The sequence below is a fragment of the Cebus imitator genome, unplaced genomic scaffold (genome assembly GCF_001604975.1).
Source record: "Cebus imitator isolate Cc_AM_T3 unplaced genomic scaffold, Cebus_imitator-1.0 Scaffold42, whole genome shotgun sequence".
In the NCBI taxonomy this organism is placed as follows: Eukaryota; Metazoa; Chordata; class Mammalia; order Primates; family Cebidae; genus Cebus; species Cebus imitator.
This window is the reverse complement of record NW_016107357.1, coordinates 426,767-443,479: the sequence shown is the minus strand read 5'-3', so window position 1 is coordinate 443,479 and position 16,713 is coordinate 426,767. Positions and strand designations below refer to the sequence as shown.

The window sequence follows — 16,713 nt, the reverse complement described above, 5'->3', positions numbered from 1 at the left end:
TTTTTGTTTCCTTACTTTCCTGCCTCCCACCCCGCCACCCTTCCTCCTCCTTTCCCTTCATTTTTCCGCTTTGAGTATTATAGAAAGATACAACGTATGGACTAAAAACATGTTTGTAGTTCTACTACACTAAGTCTACATTGTTAACAACTTAGAATGTTTCTTATCTTTACCTTCTTTATTATTTTTGCCCTCGATAGAGAGAGAAACATGTGTGCCTGTGTGTGTGTGTGTGTGTGTGTGTGCGTGTGCGTGTGCGTGGCATGCCTGCAAGGGGGTGTCTTAGTTTCTTTTAGAATACATTAAACAATCTGGGCTATTTGCAAATAATGAATTCATACTTTTTGTCCATAATGACTGAAGAAAGTCAGGTCAGGGGGAAATTAAATATGTTAAGAGCTCTTATTTTAATTGTATAATATCAATACTGTCTTTATAGTTAATTTCCTTGACAAGTCGTAGGGCATATGGATTGGATTCTTCATATATTTCTAACGTGGAAATGATTCTAAATTGGAACATTTCATTGAGGTGACATCACCGTAGGGAAAAAGAATAAGCTGCACGCCGTCCAGCAAGTATATGGAAATAACACAGTTCTAGCTGATGACTTTCTAAATGAATTGCCCTAGCACTCAGAACCAAAAACTCTACAGTGAAATAAAAACTCTAGGTGAGAAAACAATATCTATTAGGTCCCCTATTTCCGTTTACTTTCTTTCCCTCTTTTTTTTTTTTTTTTTTGATGGAATCTCGCTCCGTTGCCCAGGCTGGAGTGCAGTAGCGCGATGTCAGCTCACTGCAACCTCTGCCTCCCAGGTTCAAGTGATTCTCCTGCCTCAGCCTCCTGAGTAGCTGGGACTACAGGCACACACCACCAGTGATCCGCCCTCCTCCGCCTCCCAAAGTGCTGGGATTATAGGCATGAGCCACTGTGCCTGGCCAGATCCCCTATTTCTTTCTTCCTAATCTTGACCATTTCTCATCTCCAGATTTATCACAGTAGCTGGTGGGAGGAACTGTTGAAAGAAGAGGGGAAAAGTGCTTAGTTACAGCAGTGGTGGTTGGGGTATCTAACCAACTCCCAAATATTTGATGTTTCAAACATAATAAAAGTTAATTTTTCCTTCACAAAAAGTTTCTAATGGGTGTTGCTGATTGGGGTCTCTTTCAAGTGATGATTTCAAGGCCGAGCTCCTCCTATCTTGTGGCTCTCTGACCTCAATACACAGCGTCCACAGTTTCCTATATCTGTCATCTGCAGAAAAGGAGACCATGTGGGATACAGTGAGCGGGAGGGTTTTTATGGACCAAGTATGGGGGGGCTCCTGTCACTTGTACTCTCTTTCCATGGAGGAAAACTCATCTCATGGCCTTACATAAGTGCAAGAGTGGCTGGAAAATGGCTAGCTATGTGTCAAGGAGCAAGAGGAAACCAGTTTGGTAGATAGCTGGTTAGTTTCCATGGCGAAAGGAAGGGAAGAAAAAAATGGGAGTTGATGCAGGACAGTATGGATCTTTCTATTTGCTAAGAAGAAAACAATGAAAGCAAAATCCTTTTTAGTGACGTGCTGGTAACTGGCTCTCCCAGGGGGGAATAAAACCACCTCACCTGATTTGTATTGTTTGCTAATATCCTTGGTGTAAATAGTCACGCACAGCTTTAGCTCTAGAAAGCTAAGAATAAGCCACTCTAGCTTACCATTTTACTAATTCTGAAAAAAAGTACATCTGAGGAAGCCCATTTATGGGAAGGAAGTAAGCATGCGTTTTGCCTTTGGTATTTGATACAGGAAAGATTCATTTTAGAATGAATCTCTTTATCATCTGAAAAAACTATTGATATGATATATTTGTATCAACAACAAATGTGGGCATAGAATTTTGAGTCAGAGAAAAATAGCACCAAGGGCACAGTGAGTCCAGGCTACTCATCTGGCTTAAATCCTGGGTCACGCTCAGGCAATATGTAAAGTACCTAGCACAGCTTTCCAATGAGTGTACCAAGAAGACAGTTGCCACTTCTGGGATATATATATTTACATTTTTTTCTTGGCATTTCATGTGATTGTTCCTGTAATCTTTTTCCAAGAAGAGGGAAAATCTTGGAGATGAAATGGATAATGGTGATGAAAAAAAAAAGATGCTAAGGATGATTCCTCTGTTTTTGATTATAAAAGTAGTTGGATGGTGGTGTCATTCCCTGTGAGAGAAGCAAAAAAAATCAGGCTGAGCGCAGTGGCTCATGCCTATAATCCCAGCATTTTGGGAGGCCAAGGCGGGCAGATCACTTGAGGTCAGGAGTTCAAGACCAGCCTGGCAACTTGGTGAAACACCATCTCTACTAAAAATACAAAATTAGCTGGGCATGGTGGTAGGCGCCTGTAATTTCGCTACTTGAGAGGCTGAGGCAGGAGAATCACTTGAACCCAGTGGTCTGAGATCATATCACTGCACTTCAGCTAGGGTGACAGAGTGAGATTCTCTAAGAAAGAGAAAGAGAAAGAGAAGAAGAGAAAAGAAGGAAGAAAGGAAGGATGGATGGATGAATGAATGGATGGATATGGGGGTGGTCTGTGTTTTAAGAAAACAATGCTAAAATTTAAATGGATGCTCAAATCTTAATTGGCTAATTAATCGATACTAATAGACCAATGGCTATATATCCTTTGGAAATTTTCACTATTACTTGTCAGCTTTTGCTGGCCGAAGAATCAAGCCATATAATGATCAGTTTGATTTGCTCTTACTATTTTGTTTGGTCCATGCAGATGTGGGTGTGGTGTTTCTCGATCATGGTGTAGTGGTCCAGATAGCTGGTCAAGACATGTGAGGGCCTATGCTGCATCCAGTTGCTTTTGCTGTGTGCGGGTTTGATTTCAGAAGTGTTAAAGATACAGCACCTCTCGAACTGATGATTACCTTAAGTCTTCACTCTAAAGAGCTTGGCATTTCCCATGAGGTGCTCATTGCTTTGTTCTACTTGGGAGGGTTCTGATAGCATCATGAAGACAGTGGTCTCTCTATGATTCATTTGGAACACAAGCTGAGGCTGATCAAAACCTAAAGATGAATGAAATCTGTGATTTATTGGTTCTAGTTAGTACTGGTTTACTTTATGCCAATTGCTATTTTTGGAAAGTACTAAAACTGGTAATGACAGACTCAGGTACTGAGGTTTCTCAAAAAGTTAATTCATTCATTTAGTAAATAACGAACTGTTCCAGGGAGCAGCTCTCTTCTCCCATATTTTCTTCTGTTGGTGAAAAGTAAGCTCCTCTGAAACTAACTTTTCTCCTGCCAACCTTCGCTATTGAATTTTTCCTTAGCTGTGGTCTGCCAAAAAAATAGAACTGAGGCTTGGCACACCAGTTTTGATCAGACCAACCATCAGAATCATAATGTTCTAAGTACAAAGCCCACTAATTGAATTTCATTCACTGGACTGAAATACAGCAGCCAAGGCAGAGAACACTGTCGGCTGTTTTTTATGAGGTCCAGAGTCTAAAGTCATTTTTTAAATGTGAGCGATGCAATTTCTTGTATCTTTCATTTAAAATGCTACTTGGTAAACAGTGTTTCAGATTAGTGTATTTGTAATTTAAATGAAGACAGTACATCAAGCTGAATCTGAAAAGAAAGGAGAAGTTTGGGAAATGATTCATTCTCCTGTTTGTGCGATCTACTGTAGAAAATAATAAATAAATAGGTACAGAGAGAGGGAAGAAAGGCTTGTGGATTTTAGGAGACAAAATTGAACCATTTCTAAAACAGTCAGTTCCAATAGCTAAATCTTTGTTTTCTTCAAGCGCACTAATAAATTCTGCCTAATTCATTTTTTATTTTCTCTCGGGGTCTGCTTGCAGATTTGCCTCAACAAAGGAAGCATCATGTTACATCTTTTAAATAATTGATGGCTCTCAGTTCAAGCCAGCTTGAAGGAAATTCTGAAAATAGGTACTGATTGAGCAAACGCCTCCTTCCTCCCCACATTTCCCTCCTCAGCACTCCGTCTTCTCATCTTTAACAAAACCCACTTTTCCCTCCCCTTTTGTTTCTTTGCTTCCTTGGTTGAGAACAGAGGGTTCTTTCATTTGGGTTTAGGCTTTATCTAATTCTTGCTATCTCTCATTTATTTCACATTGTCCTATTTACTCTATTAAAGATAGGGGGAGCTGTTAATGATAAGCTGACTGATCTAATGAAGAGCTTTTAGTTAATCATCAGACATGTTATGTCACAATGACCATTGGAGACAGTTTGTTGGAACTATGAGAAAACTGGGCTTAGAGCTTGTCCCTCTAAATTCGCAGTGTGCTGTTCTGCCATGGTCAGATTACCCTGGAAGCTGGGTCAGCTGCAGCCTTGCCCAACTCTTCCTGTAGGTCCTAGTACTGTGAGCTGATCAGCTCTGTTTTCCCCCCAAAGAGAGAAGAGCATCTCCATTTTACCTCACTCTTGCTGCCATTAGTGGTTGTCTAAGTCTTGGAAAAGCCATTACCACTTCCAAGCAGATATAGTTGGTAGAACATTAGACTGGTCTATGGTGATTCTGGCTTCTAGTCATCACTTTGTGAGTCACTTGGCCTTATAGGGCTTCCCTTTCCTTACTGGTAAAATGGGGTGGATTATCTCCAAGATCTTCATCAACAATAGCCGTCTTGCATTCTCCAGGGAAGGGGATGATAAACCAAGAAGAACTTGTACTGCATTTGATATTGGGTGCATTAATGGTATTCTGAGTTTGAGTGAATGGAGGCCATGTGCTCCTTCTTTATTAACCTTCCTTTTTTTTCCCCATGATTTTTCTTTTCTCTTAGTCTTTCATTTATATCTTCTTCTCTTATTTCTTTCCCTTCCCTTTTCCTTACTAACTTTTAATGTTTCCAGGGTTAAAGTGGAAGGAAAATAATTGGCAAAATGCTAGAATCAAGGATCTTGGCCAACTTAATAAAGAAATCTCTTATTTTAAAAATACTTTGTCCTCACAGAAAAGCTTCCTCCATCAGCGTTTGCATCAGAAAGTAGCCAATACTATTGAATTTGTGAAGACTAAATATAGAGTGGCAAATACTGGGAGATCTAAATCTGGAATTCTAAGTTTGACCTCAGTTTAACTGGGGGGAGCCTTATATGGTACCCATCACTGAAAAAGCTGTATTTAAATTGATGGATTATTTTCCACTCTCAAAACTATTTCATAATCTTTGAGGCACTTTTCGTTTTAAAAGATGCATGATATAGATTATGTCATGACAGTTTATCTCTTAATAGAGCAAGTTTCCTGCCGGGGGGAGCTGAAGTTGTCTTTGTCCCACATCTCCCCAGCATCCAGTAACTTGCTTGTATATCCTGTGCCTGCCCAAGATAATCCTGCCTGATTGCCTTTATTGAAATCCTGAAAAAAAAAAAAAAAACTTCAGATAATCAAACCTATTTAGACCCACATGAATAACATATGGTAAGGGATCTAGAAAGCTGAGGAATTTCTTCTGTTTATCTTTTTCCTGGCTGTACACTAAGATTATACTCAGAATAATTAAAGGAACTATGTGTGTTTCCCCTTTTAAAAATCTTTATTTCGGCTATCCATTCACTGTTTGAGAGTATATGCTGATCAGGCTTTTGTATCTGCGTGTAGTAAGTAGATTACAGGTAACCCCTCCCAATAAGACATATTTCTAAGGTTTTGAAATTCAAAATGTGTTTTTCCCCAAGGACAGCTGGGTGTATGGTCGGGTTCCACTGTAATGCTACCATGTTTCTGGAATATCATGTACTAAGTGGCTTCTTCTGTAATTGGAATATCTATTCTTAGAACCTGTTTGAGACCTGAAGAACATATCTTTCTTCCTATGTATTTAGAGAGGTCATTCCCCTTCTGAGAAGTTTCCTGCAACAATGCAGAGGCAGCTGCTGGTGATGGTAGGGATGATGTAAGTCTTATTGCCTTGGGGTCAATGACTTTGTGAGTGAAGGGACACTGGTAATTTAGTTATCTATATTTGTTTTAAAAATATTCTCTGGGCTAGAAAAGGGAATCCAGAGACTTCTCTCCCTATCCCATATTACACATCCATGGTGATGCTGACCGTTCACGTTGTAATACATGTGAAAGGTGCCCCCTAAGAATAATGCAATGTAAAATCCAGGCAACTGCACCTGATAGTTCTTAATACTGGAAATTTTTTTGTAGTAAGTTTATATGCCCAATTGTAGTAATTAATTGGGTATAGGATAGGCAGTCATCAGCTTACAAAACAGTTGTGAGTTCTGTCTCAGTCTACATTTTAAAACTGGTTGTTCAGAAACAAAAATTGACAACTGGGACCTAATTAAACTAATGAGCTCCTGCACAGCAAAATAAACTATCAAAAGAAAGACAACCCAACCTAAAGAATGGGAGAAAATATTTGTAAACTATGCATCCTACAAAGAGCTAATGTCCAGAATCTACAGGAAACTTGAACAATTCAACAAGAAAAAAAAAGTTTAAAACTGGGCTAAGGACGTAAACAGATATGTCTCAAAAGAAGACGTGCAAGTGGCCAACAAACATATGAAAAAATGCTCAGCATCACTAATCATCAGAGAAACGCAAGTCAAAACCTCAGCGAGATACCATCTTACACCAGTAAGAGTGACTGTTACTAAAAAGTGAAAAAATAACAAATGTTGGTGAGGTTGTAGAGAAAAGGGAACATTTCTAACTATTTGTGGGAATGTAAATTAGTTCAGCCTCTGTAAAAAGCAGTTTGGAGATTTCTCAAATAACTAAAAACAGAACTACCATTCAACTTAGCAATCCCATTACTGGATATATACCCAAAGGAAAAGAAATTATTCTACCAAAAAGACACCTGCCCTCAAGTGTATACCACAGCACTATTCACAATAGCAAAGACATGGAATCAACCTAGGTGCACGTCAGTTGTGGTTTGGATAAAGAAATGTGGTACATATAGAAGATGGAATACTATGCAGCCATAAAAAAGAATAAAACCATGTCCTTTGCAGCAACGTGGATGCAGCTGGAGGCCATTATCATAAGTGAATTGACACAGAAACACAAAACCAAATATTACATGTTCTTATTTATAAGTGAGAGCTAAACATTGGATAGACACAGACAAAGATGAGAGCACTAGACACTAGGACTTCAAAAGAGGGGAGGGAGGAAGAAGATCAAGGGCTGAAAAACTTCCTGTCAGGTACTATGTTCACTGTTTGGGTGATGGGATAAGTAGAAGCCCAAATCTCAGCATCACGCAATATACTCGTGTGAGAAACCTGTACATGCACCCCTGAATCTAAAACTGAAAATAAAATAAAACTGATTGTTTGGAATTTAGAATATTTGTAGACAAGGGAAAACAGAGATAAATCGTAGTGCATTTCCTGGGTTACCCACAAAAAGCTTCTCCATCATATTATTACTGTACTTCTAAAGGCCGTTTACAACCATTTTTCCTCCCAATTTTTAGTGAATTACCAATAGTATTGAATAAGAAATCTTTCACCTGGATTGGCTGTCACCATTTAAACAAGATTTATCTAAGGAAATGTATACTGCATTTTGTAATAAGAGGAAATCATAAGGGTAACAGGAACTGATTCCACATGTCCTTCCAATGCCCCACCATCTTTTCTTGCCTACAAACTCTGAACCTCCTGAGTTGAATGCCTCTGGTTAGAGATAGCTGTTTGTGTGGGATCAAAAGGAGACTGGTACCTAAAATTATTGTTATAATATTAACATTATTTCAAATTTTCAGTGATTTCAGAGATGGAGTATGACAAGTTATAGAGTTTAAATGTTAACTTGAAATCTATGGCCACACTGTCTGTAAGCATTAGCAATGTTACACAGAAAGCAGCCACATAACTGTTGAAATCAGCACCTGAAGGATTTTTCTTGATTCAAGCCCTGTTTTTATACCTCCTGAGTCCTGTGCTTTCTTTTTTTAAAAAGTAACAATCTAAGTTAGGTCTTTTTAGGTGTCTTACCCTCTAGTGTCTTTTGGGTGGGTTCTTTCATAGTGTTTCTTTATACTTATGTAAATTACAGCTTTTTGACAGTTTCTTATGTTCACAGTCCTAGAAAATAAATAGGGTGGGATTCTCACATTCAAGTCATCTTACCTCCTGTCTCTCTCATGAGTATGCTCTAAATACCATTCTATTTCTTTCTGTAAAGCACCCACCTTTCTTGATCCTGGACCCTGTCAAATTCCTACCTGCCCCAAAAACCTCCTTGGTCTCTTGTCTTAGTTGATCTTCAGCTCACTTGATGCAAGAAATTATTTTAAAATGATCCCTTTGTTTTCTAGTATTCAAATAGTTTCTCTTTAGCATTACAGCAAATTACCAACGCATGATTCCAGTTGCTGGGTGTAGGGGCAAGTTGGGATTGAAAGCTCAATCTAATTTATTTGTCAGCATTTTACTTTTAACATCATTCTTGAAAGAGAGTGGGAAATCTATGAGTCTGAAGGGTGTCTTTGGTGGATAGATTTAGAGGTCCCAATGAGGGTCTTCTAATGAAATACAGGCATCTCTTTGAAATGTTCACTCCCCAAAGTCTACAGTTACCACATTTATGCCTCAAGGGATGTGCGGCAAAGTGGCCTGGTGCCACCTGAATAATTATTTTCTCCAAATCTTTTACTTAATAAATTCTACCAGAGCTTGCACCAAACAAATTGTCAAGGGCATTCCAGCCTCCTGTTGGTCGCAAACTTCTCCCTTCTCACCGGCTGAGCTGCAAGTTGAGGACAGAATTTCCCCGGATATCCAGGGGATTGCTTTGTTGCTCTGAACGGTATTTTTATATATGAGTAAAGATATGAGAAGTATAAAGTTAAATCATATGGAATTGGCATTTTTGTAGGTCAAAATTAGATAGAGTAAAAGCAACTTCATGAGACTCAACCCAGTAGCTTCATTTAAGAGACATCTACCTAAAACATCATTAGTGTATGTTTAGTGAAAACCCACTGTGCAGTTTACTTAAAATAGAAGCTTTAAGTTTTTCCACTTAGAAAACTTGGGCTTCTCTACCCGCCCTCTTGTGTTTTTTCCTGAATATCAGAGAAATAGGACACACAGCCTTCATATTTGGAGAAATGCATCTATTTTGAGACTAATATGAAACAAGTAGAATGTCCCTTGGTCTTGGAAGAATTTTTTTTCCGTAAGTTATATATGGGTGTTATAATGGAAAACGTTTTGAAACCCTAACCAGAGCATTTGCTATAAATAAGAGAGTAGCAGGAGATTAATAAATCTGATAAAGTTGAAAAGGAGGAAATCTTAAGAAATGAGGACTGTACCTTCGTTGGAGTGTTAATGCAGCCCTGAGTATATATATATAGGAAAATCAAAGACTTGCTAAAGGCAGAGCATACTAAGTCATAGCTATTAATGTGTGCTTAACTCTATTGCCTGGGAGATTTTATTAAATGCAGCGGCCAAGAAAATTGACCTTACTTTTTTTTTTTTTTTTTCCTTTTTTGGGTTGGATCCTTGCTCACGTCACATAAATGAATAGAGCTGACAATTTACTGGTTCATCAATGAAACAATATTAAATTATGAAGATGTAAGGAAAAAATCCTACGCTAACATTGTCGCAGTTTGAAAGGTAAGCTGCTCCCTACAAGATTAGGAGATATTAATGTTCTTTTAAAATCTACATAACATAATGCCACATGATACACATTAGAGGGTTAAGTGGCCCCTTGACATCTTTGACTGCCATTGTGGGGCTGGCAAGTATTTCATAGTAAGGAAAAATGTTTTCCGCATTTTGCCTTTTAAAATGTAAAAACATCGTTTTTAATGCTTTTAAAGTGTTTTTGTGTGTGTGTGAGTAGGATATTCTGGCAGATTGGACTTCACTGAGTGTATGTTGCAGTGATCATGTGGGTGCTTTGGAAAGGTTTTGCCCTTGTTTCTATTGATTCGCTATATTGACTCGTAAGCTGCGGTTGTCAAAGTCAGACTATTTCTTAATTCTTGTCTTTCACTGATGCCTAAGAAGTAAAATATTACTCTTCTTTACGTCCTGTCTTGTGTTTAAGATAGGGATCCTTCTCTTTCTAATTCTACCTTCTGTGAGCTTACTAAGAGTTTTTGGTATCCATTAGATTCCAATTGAATACCCGTTTATTTTTCCAGGGATATCTGTCTACTTCACTCCATTTTTGAAGGACAGTTATATAATAATAACGTTCCCAGGTTACCGTCAGTTAGTCAATTAACCTCCGAGACCCAGGTGCTTCACTTGGATCCATGAACTCTGTTGTACTTGTAATGACTGTCATACAACGATCACAGCATGGAAGGATTCTTTTGGTGGCGAGTGGGCATTCACCGTAGTCTCACGCGGGTTTGTAACTCAGGGAGGATGAAGAGCCACTGCCTCTTCTAATGCAGGATCTCTGATTTATTAGTTGACTCTGAGTTCCCGTAGCAGAGGCCAGCACAGAGTAGGTGTGCAGGAATCCGTGTGCACTCACTGCAGATGATGCCTTTCAGTGATGCCTGCTACTGAACCCTCTGGAATGAGGCATATTTTTGAACAGCATTCAGCAGGTTCCCGCTTCAGTGAGGAAAATGGCACTTTGGAAGTTGAATTACCTTTTTTGTGGCACCCAGGTTGCTTAATTTGCAAATTGAGAATAATTTAGTCAGCGGGAGAATAGGTTTTCATGTTTGAGTCCATTGGAATGAATTTGGGATTCTCTCTGCTCCTTCAGCTCGAACTATCATAAAATGCAGTTCTGGCCCCAGATCGTTCAGTTACATGATTTCGGGATATCATCTGTTGTTTTGCATAACATCAGTTTAATTTTAAATATTGGTGATACTTACATCTACTTCTTATGGACTACAGGTGTGCCCTGCTTTCAGAAAACTTGGATATGCTTCAAATTCATGCTTACCATGCCATTGCAGGAAGGGGCAATGATTTGTGCACTAAAAATAGCTTGGCTTTAAAATATAATTTATCACAAGATTCCTTTAAATAACCAACTCTCTTAGAGCATTTAAAGTATGATTTGATTTAGAAAATCAATAGCCATATACTCAACTTTTCAAGAACACATCTGCTTTGTAACATGAAGCAGGTGAAGGTGGGACATCCAGCCACAAGGAATGAGGGTCTTAAGTGAGCTGAAGAGGAATTATTTAGAAAAGTATTTGCTTTTCCAGAGTTTCTCAAGAAAAACACCTTTACCTTTATCACCTCCAGAGTATGTAAAGAAAAAAAATAATAAAGCAGGCCAATTTCAGTTTGGAAAAGGTAAATCTGTTTCTTTGGTGGGTCACATTCTGCATTATGCATGTGTGTAAAAGTGAGGTTTGCTTTGATCCTGACTATAAAAAGTTTATTTTTAAACTCAGACTGGGCAGGAATCCAGCGATGCTCTTTCCCCTGCAACACATCCTGGGTTTCAGGTCCCCAGCCTGGCGGAATGCAGCTAAGCAGCAGGAAGTAGTTGAAGAGTGTAGAGACTTGATGGGTGCTGAGGTTTTTTTTTTTCCCCCATTCCTCCCCTCCATTTTTGAAATTCAAATTGAACGCAATTTCCAGCTCATTTGAGCCAGAATATACTGTTGCTGAGCTTCAGTGGCTCTTAAATTCAAACTCACAGGAGAAAACAGATATCATCTGTCACAGAGGGTGGAAGAGAGAATACTCCCCACATTTATTCCTGGGAGGCAGAGCTCTAGTAACTAATTCAAACCTTTCTGACTAATTGACTAATCATTCACCGGCAAACTTATCAACTAATCAATAAAACCTTAGGACACCCATCTGATATATTCTGGGAGTAGCTACCCCCCTTTCCTTTAGAAAAAATTGTTCAAGTCTATTTTTATATCATTGGTACTTTAATACCTTTTTGGCAAGACGAGACAGAATATCATGGCAATCTTTTTTTTTCTGTACTTCCTGACTATTTTTATTGTTTCCATCTTTAATGTCTTTGTCAATTCTATTTATTTATGACTGAGAGTTAACGGAAAGCTTATGGCTGGCTAAGTGGAACAAAAAAATTTTAGTTTTTTTTTCTTTTTTGTTACTACACAGAGTATTTGAAAACATCTTTCTTTCTTGAGGGCAAAGATAAGTACCAATTAAAAGGGAAAAACCCACTCATACAGTTCTTGAGCTTACAAGTGTGGCTAACCTGCAGGGTGGATGTCTCAGGATGGCTTGAGAATGCCTCTCGGCGAAGTCCTGCCACTGGGTATGTGCCCAGGGAATGCAAATAGGTTTGAGCAAATAACAATCTAAAATTTCTCCTCTGATTTCAGAAAGGATGCAGTGAGGCAATTTTGATTCTGAAATGTAGGTTATATGATTTACTGCTGATGCTTGTCCTTGGGTGCTTTAGTATAAGCCAAAATTTACATGGGGGATGTGAAGGCCATTAGCTCTCTCTTGCTGTTTATCGCCGTCATCTTCTTTTTTTTCTCAAGGTCCATGAGAGAAAAGTTAATTGTAATGTTATTTCAAAGTAAGGAGGAGTAAAACAATTTGGTCTCTAAATACTATTTTTAATGAAGTTTGTTCATAGCAATCATACTTGGAGTTTAAGATTGTTTTACAGTAAGTATGTGGTCTAGCCATATATATTTATACTTGTGCACATTTACCCATCCCCAAATTCTCTAAGAATGTGACAGCAGGAACATCCAAATGGTGGTCATTTTCACATTAATAGTCATCAACCACTTTATCTTCTTAATGGTACTGTGCTTGTGAATCAGATCCTTCATAAAAGGCATTTATTTCATTTCTTTTATAAGAACGATACTGACATGCTAACTTGTTTTCTCATGATTATACCTCAGTACAACTACCACAACCTTAGTGTTGTTTCTTGGACACATGCTATAAGCAGGCAAACATCTACTATGAGGTTGTGATTTATAGTAAGAAATATATATTTGTTCTCTGCCGCCCCCCCCCCCCAACACCCCCGACCTTCACATTCCTGACTACAGAGCTCTTTATCCCCTGGAATTTCCTGTTTGACAGAAGTGTCTTTTGCTCTAATAAGGTGACTTTTGGAGGGCTCCCGAATGGGTTCTGGTCACCAGAAAAACCAAGCCATGATTAGAAGCTTGGAACTTTCAATCACACCCCTCATCCTCCAGGAAGGGGAGAGAAGCTGAAAATTGAGTTAATAATCGACAATGCCTGCAGGATTAAGCCTCTATAAAACTCCCTAAACTGGGCTGGGTATGGTGGCTCAAGCCTGTAATCCCAGCACTTTGGGAGGCCAAGGTGGGCAGATCACGAGGTCAGGAGTTCAAGACCAACCTGGCCAACATGGTGAAACCCCATCTCTACTAAAAATATAAAAATTAGCTGGGCATGGTGGCGTGTGCCTGTAATTCCAGCTACTCATGAGGCTAAGGCAGGAGAATTGCTTAAACCTGTGAGGCAGAAGTTGCAGTGAGCTGAGATCATACCACTGCACTCCAGCCTGGATAACAGAGCAAGCTTCCATCTCAAAAAATAAAAAATAAAAAATAAAAAATCCCTAAACTACGGGGTTCAGAGAGCTTCTGGGCTGCTGGACATGGGGAGGTTTTGGAAAGGTGATGTGCCTGGAAAGGGCTTGGAAGCCCTGTGCCCCTTCCCACATACCTTGCCCGATGCAGCACCTCTTTATCTGGCTGGCTATTCATCTGTATTCTTTATAATATCCTTTATAAATATAATAAACCAGTAAAAGCAAGTGTTTCTGTGAGTTCTGTGAGCTGCTATAGCAAATTAATCAAACCAGAGAAGAGGGTTATGGAAAGCTCCAATTTGTAGTCAAATCAAACAGCAGTTGTAGGTAGCCTACAACTTTCAGCTGATGTCTGAAGTTGGGGGAAGTTTTGTGGGACCAAGCCCTTCACCTGTGGGATCTGATGCTATTTCCAGGTAGGAGTGTCAGAATTGAGTTAAACTGTAGGACACCCAGTTGGTGACACTGGAGAACTGTTGTGTGGGAAAGCAAAAGCAAGCTCACACCTCTGAACGTGAAAGTGTTCTGTGTTGAATGTGAGAGTAGGAAAAGCAGTTTAATTTTTCCTGTTATTGTACCTACATTGACCAGGAGTCTATGTTTTTAGTTAATTACTAGTTAATAGAGTTTTTGCTTTTCTATTAAAATATCTTAAAGCTTCAGTTTACAAGTAATTACTGAGTACTTACTACATACCATGCATCATTGTGCTAAGACTTATAATGTATAAAATCATGGTTTTCTAACCTAAGTGAAGTGGACATTGGAGGTGAAATACCAAAAGAGTCACACATATGCACTCTCTCAGCCCTTTCTCTCAGTAGACAGCCTCTTTTTAAAAAAACAATTGATATGGTTTGGCTGTGTCCCCACCCAAATCTCATCTTGATTCGTAGCTCCCATAATTTCCATGTGTTGTGAGAGGGACTGTGTGGGAGATAATTGAATCATAGGGGTGGTTTCCTCCATACTGTTCTCATGTTGGTGAGTAAGTGTCACGAGATCTGATGGCTTTATAGGTGGAAACTCCTTTTTCTTTGCTCTCATTCTGGCTTTTCTGCTACCATGTAAGACATGCCTTTTGCCTTCTGCCATGATTATGAGGCCACTCCAGCCATGTGCAATTGTGAGTCCATTAAACCTTTATCTTCATAAATTATCTAGGCTCGGGTATGGTTTTTTGTTTGTTTCTTTTTTTCTATTTTTTTTTTTTTTTTTTGAGACAGAGGAGTCTCATTCCGTCTCCCAGGCTGGAGTGAAGTGGAGCAATCTTGGCTCATTACAACCTCCACATCCTGAGTTCAAGGAATTTTCCTGCTTCAGCCTCCCAAGTAGCTGGAATTATAAGTGCCTATCACCAAGCCTGGCTAATTTTTGTATTTTTAGTAGAGACGGGGTTTTGCCATGTTGGCCAGGCTGGTCTCGAACTCCTGACCTTCGGTGATTCATCCACCTCGGCCTCCCAAAGTGCTGGGATTACAGGGGTGAGTCACTATGCCTGGCCTCTGGTATTGGTGTATTAGTCTGTTTTCCCACTGCTGATGTCTTTATCAGCAGTGCGAAAACAGACTAATACAGCAATAGAATCTAATTTGGAGTTGAGAGAAAGGATGATATATAAAATAATCAGTAATAAGGATAATAAAATACACATACTGAGCTGCTAAATGTATAATATTATCCCAAATTGCTAATAGAATTGTAAGGGAAGGGCCAGTGGGGTGCTCACATCCTGCAAGAAGATATTGCAGAGTCAATAGGCCAGGGGTCAGTGGAGGGAAGGAGGGGGAGCAGACCGGGGGGAGGCAAAGCTGGAGTTCAAGAGAGAATGCAATTGAGGAATAAGAGTGCAGAGTGCTTGAAGCAGAGAGTTCAGTGATACACCGGAACCTGTTCTTACCAAGAGAGTCAATTGTAAAATTTCTAGGAATTTTGTGATCCAGTTATAATTTAATTTTCTTAAAAACTGAATAATATGAACATATAATAAATCAATATATAAAAACCAAAAGTAATAAATACTCCAAATTAATCACTTTCCAATTATTCTTCTTCACCACATTTTGGCCTTATCCGTGTTCTCGGGGTATGGAAGTAGTCTAGAACACTGCACTGCTCTGCATCTCCTCATCAGCTCCATGCTCACCATGTCATGTTGGTAGTTCCAATCAGCCATGGAGGGAGTATTTACACCACAGAAATTGGCAGTTCCCCAAATTTTTTTTTTCATTTGAGAGCCAGTTCTTGAAATTTACCAGGCAAGCATGGGGTGGGAGTAGAGGTGGGGCTAGAAAATTGGAAAGCCTAAATGAAAAACTGTGAGAAGACACGGCTACATTAGGAAAATGGTTCCATCTCATTAAGTTAGGCCAGTGGTTTATCTTCAATTCATTCAGAAACGATTGAGAGTCGTTGTCTTTCTTTAAATACTTTTTTATTATAATTGGCATATATATTCAATATAGAAAATTTGGAAAATAAGAATAACAACTTCTGTAATATTTTCTATATGTTCCACACTTGTTAAGTGCTTTAAATATAATAAATCATTTAATCCTGGAAATAGCTCTATAAGATAGTTGCCATTATCCCATTTCAAAGATGGGGGAATTGAGTTACAGAGAAGATAAAAGCTTTGGCCAAGTAAAATAGCTGTGACTTGAAAGCAGGACATTTTTTAATTCTTGTGGTCTTATTTCTGTAGGATAGCTATCTAGAGTAGGATTGCTAAGCCAAAGTGTATCTATATTTTCAGTTTTATAAGAAATTGTCTGTGGATCTAAAACAATTATGTAAATTGGCTGGACATGATGGCTCATGTCTGTAATCCTAGCACTTGGGGAGGCCAAAGTGGGAGAATTGCTTGAAGCCAGGAGTTTGATACCAGGCTGCACAATGTAGCAAGACCCTTTCTTCTACCAAAAAAAAAAAAAAAAAAAAAAAAGCCAGGTTTGGTGGCATGCACCTGTATCCCTAGGTGCTCAGGAAACGGAAGCAGGAGGACCACTTGAGCTCAGGAATTCAGGAATTCGAGGCTTCAGTGAGCCACGATCACACCACTGTACCTCAGCCTCAGCAACACAGCAAGAGAGACATTGTCTCTGAAAAAACAAAAACAAAAACACAGACACACATCTACCAACATTGTGTGAGGATCCAATTCCTAGTTACCCATGGTT

General features: G+C 39.0%; 1 protein-coding gene across 6 annotated transcripts in view; it reads left to right on the top strand.

Annotated features, from left to right (window-relative positions):
* ESRRG (estrogen related receptor gamma) overlaps positions 1-16,713 on the top strand; it is a 580,561-nt gene that overhangs the window by 140,987 nt on the left and 422,861 nt on the right. For 3 of the 6 annotated variants that reach the window (XM_017526299.2, XM_017526296.2, XM_037737697.1), the window contains exon 2: positions 9,551-9,642. The exons of the other annotated variants lie outside the window; for them this stretch is intronic. The gene's annotated coding sequence lies outside the window, so the exon portion shown is untranslated. The remainder of the gene's footprint in view (positions 1-9,550; positions 9,643-16,713) is intronic. 6 annotated transcript variants of the gene reach the window in all.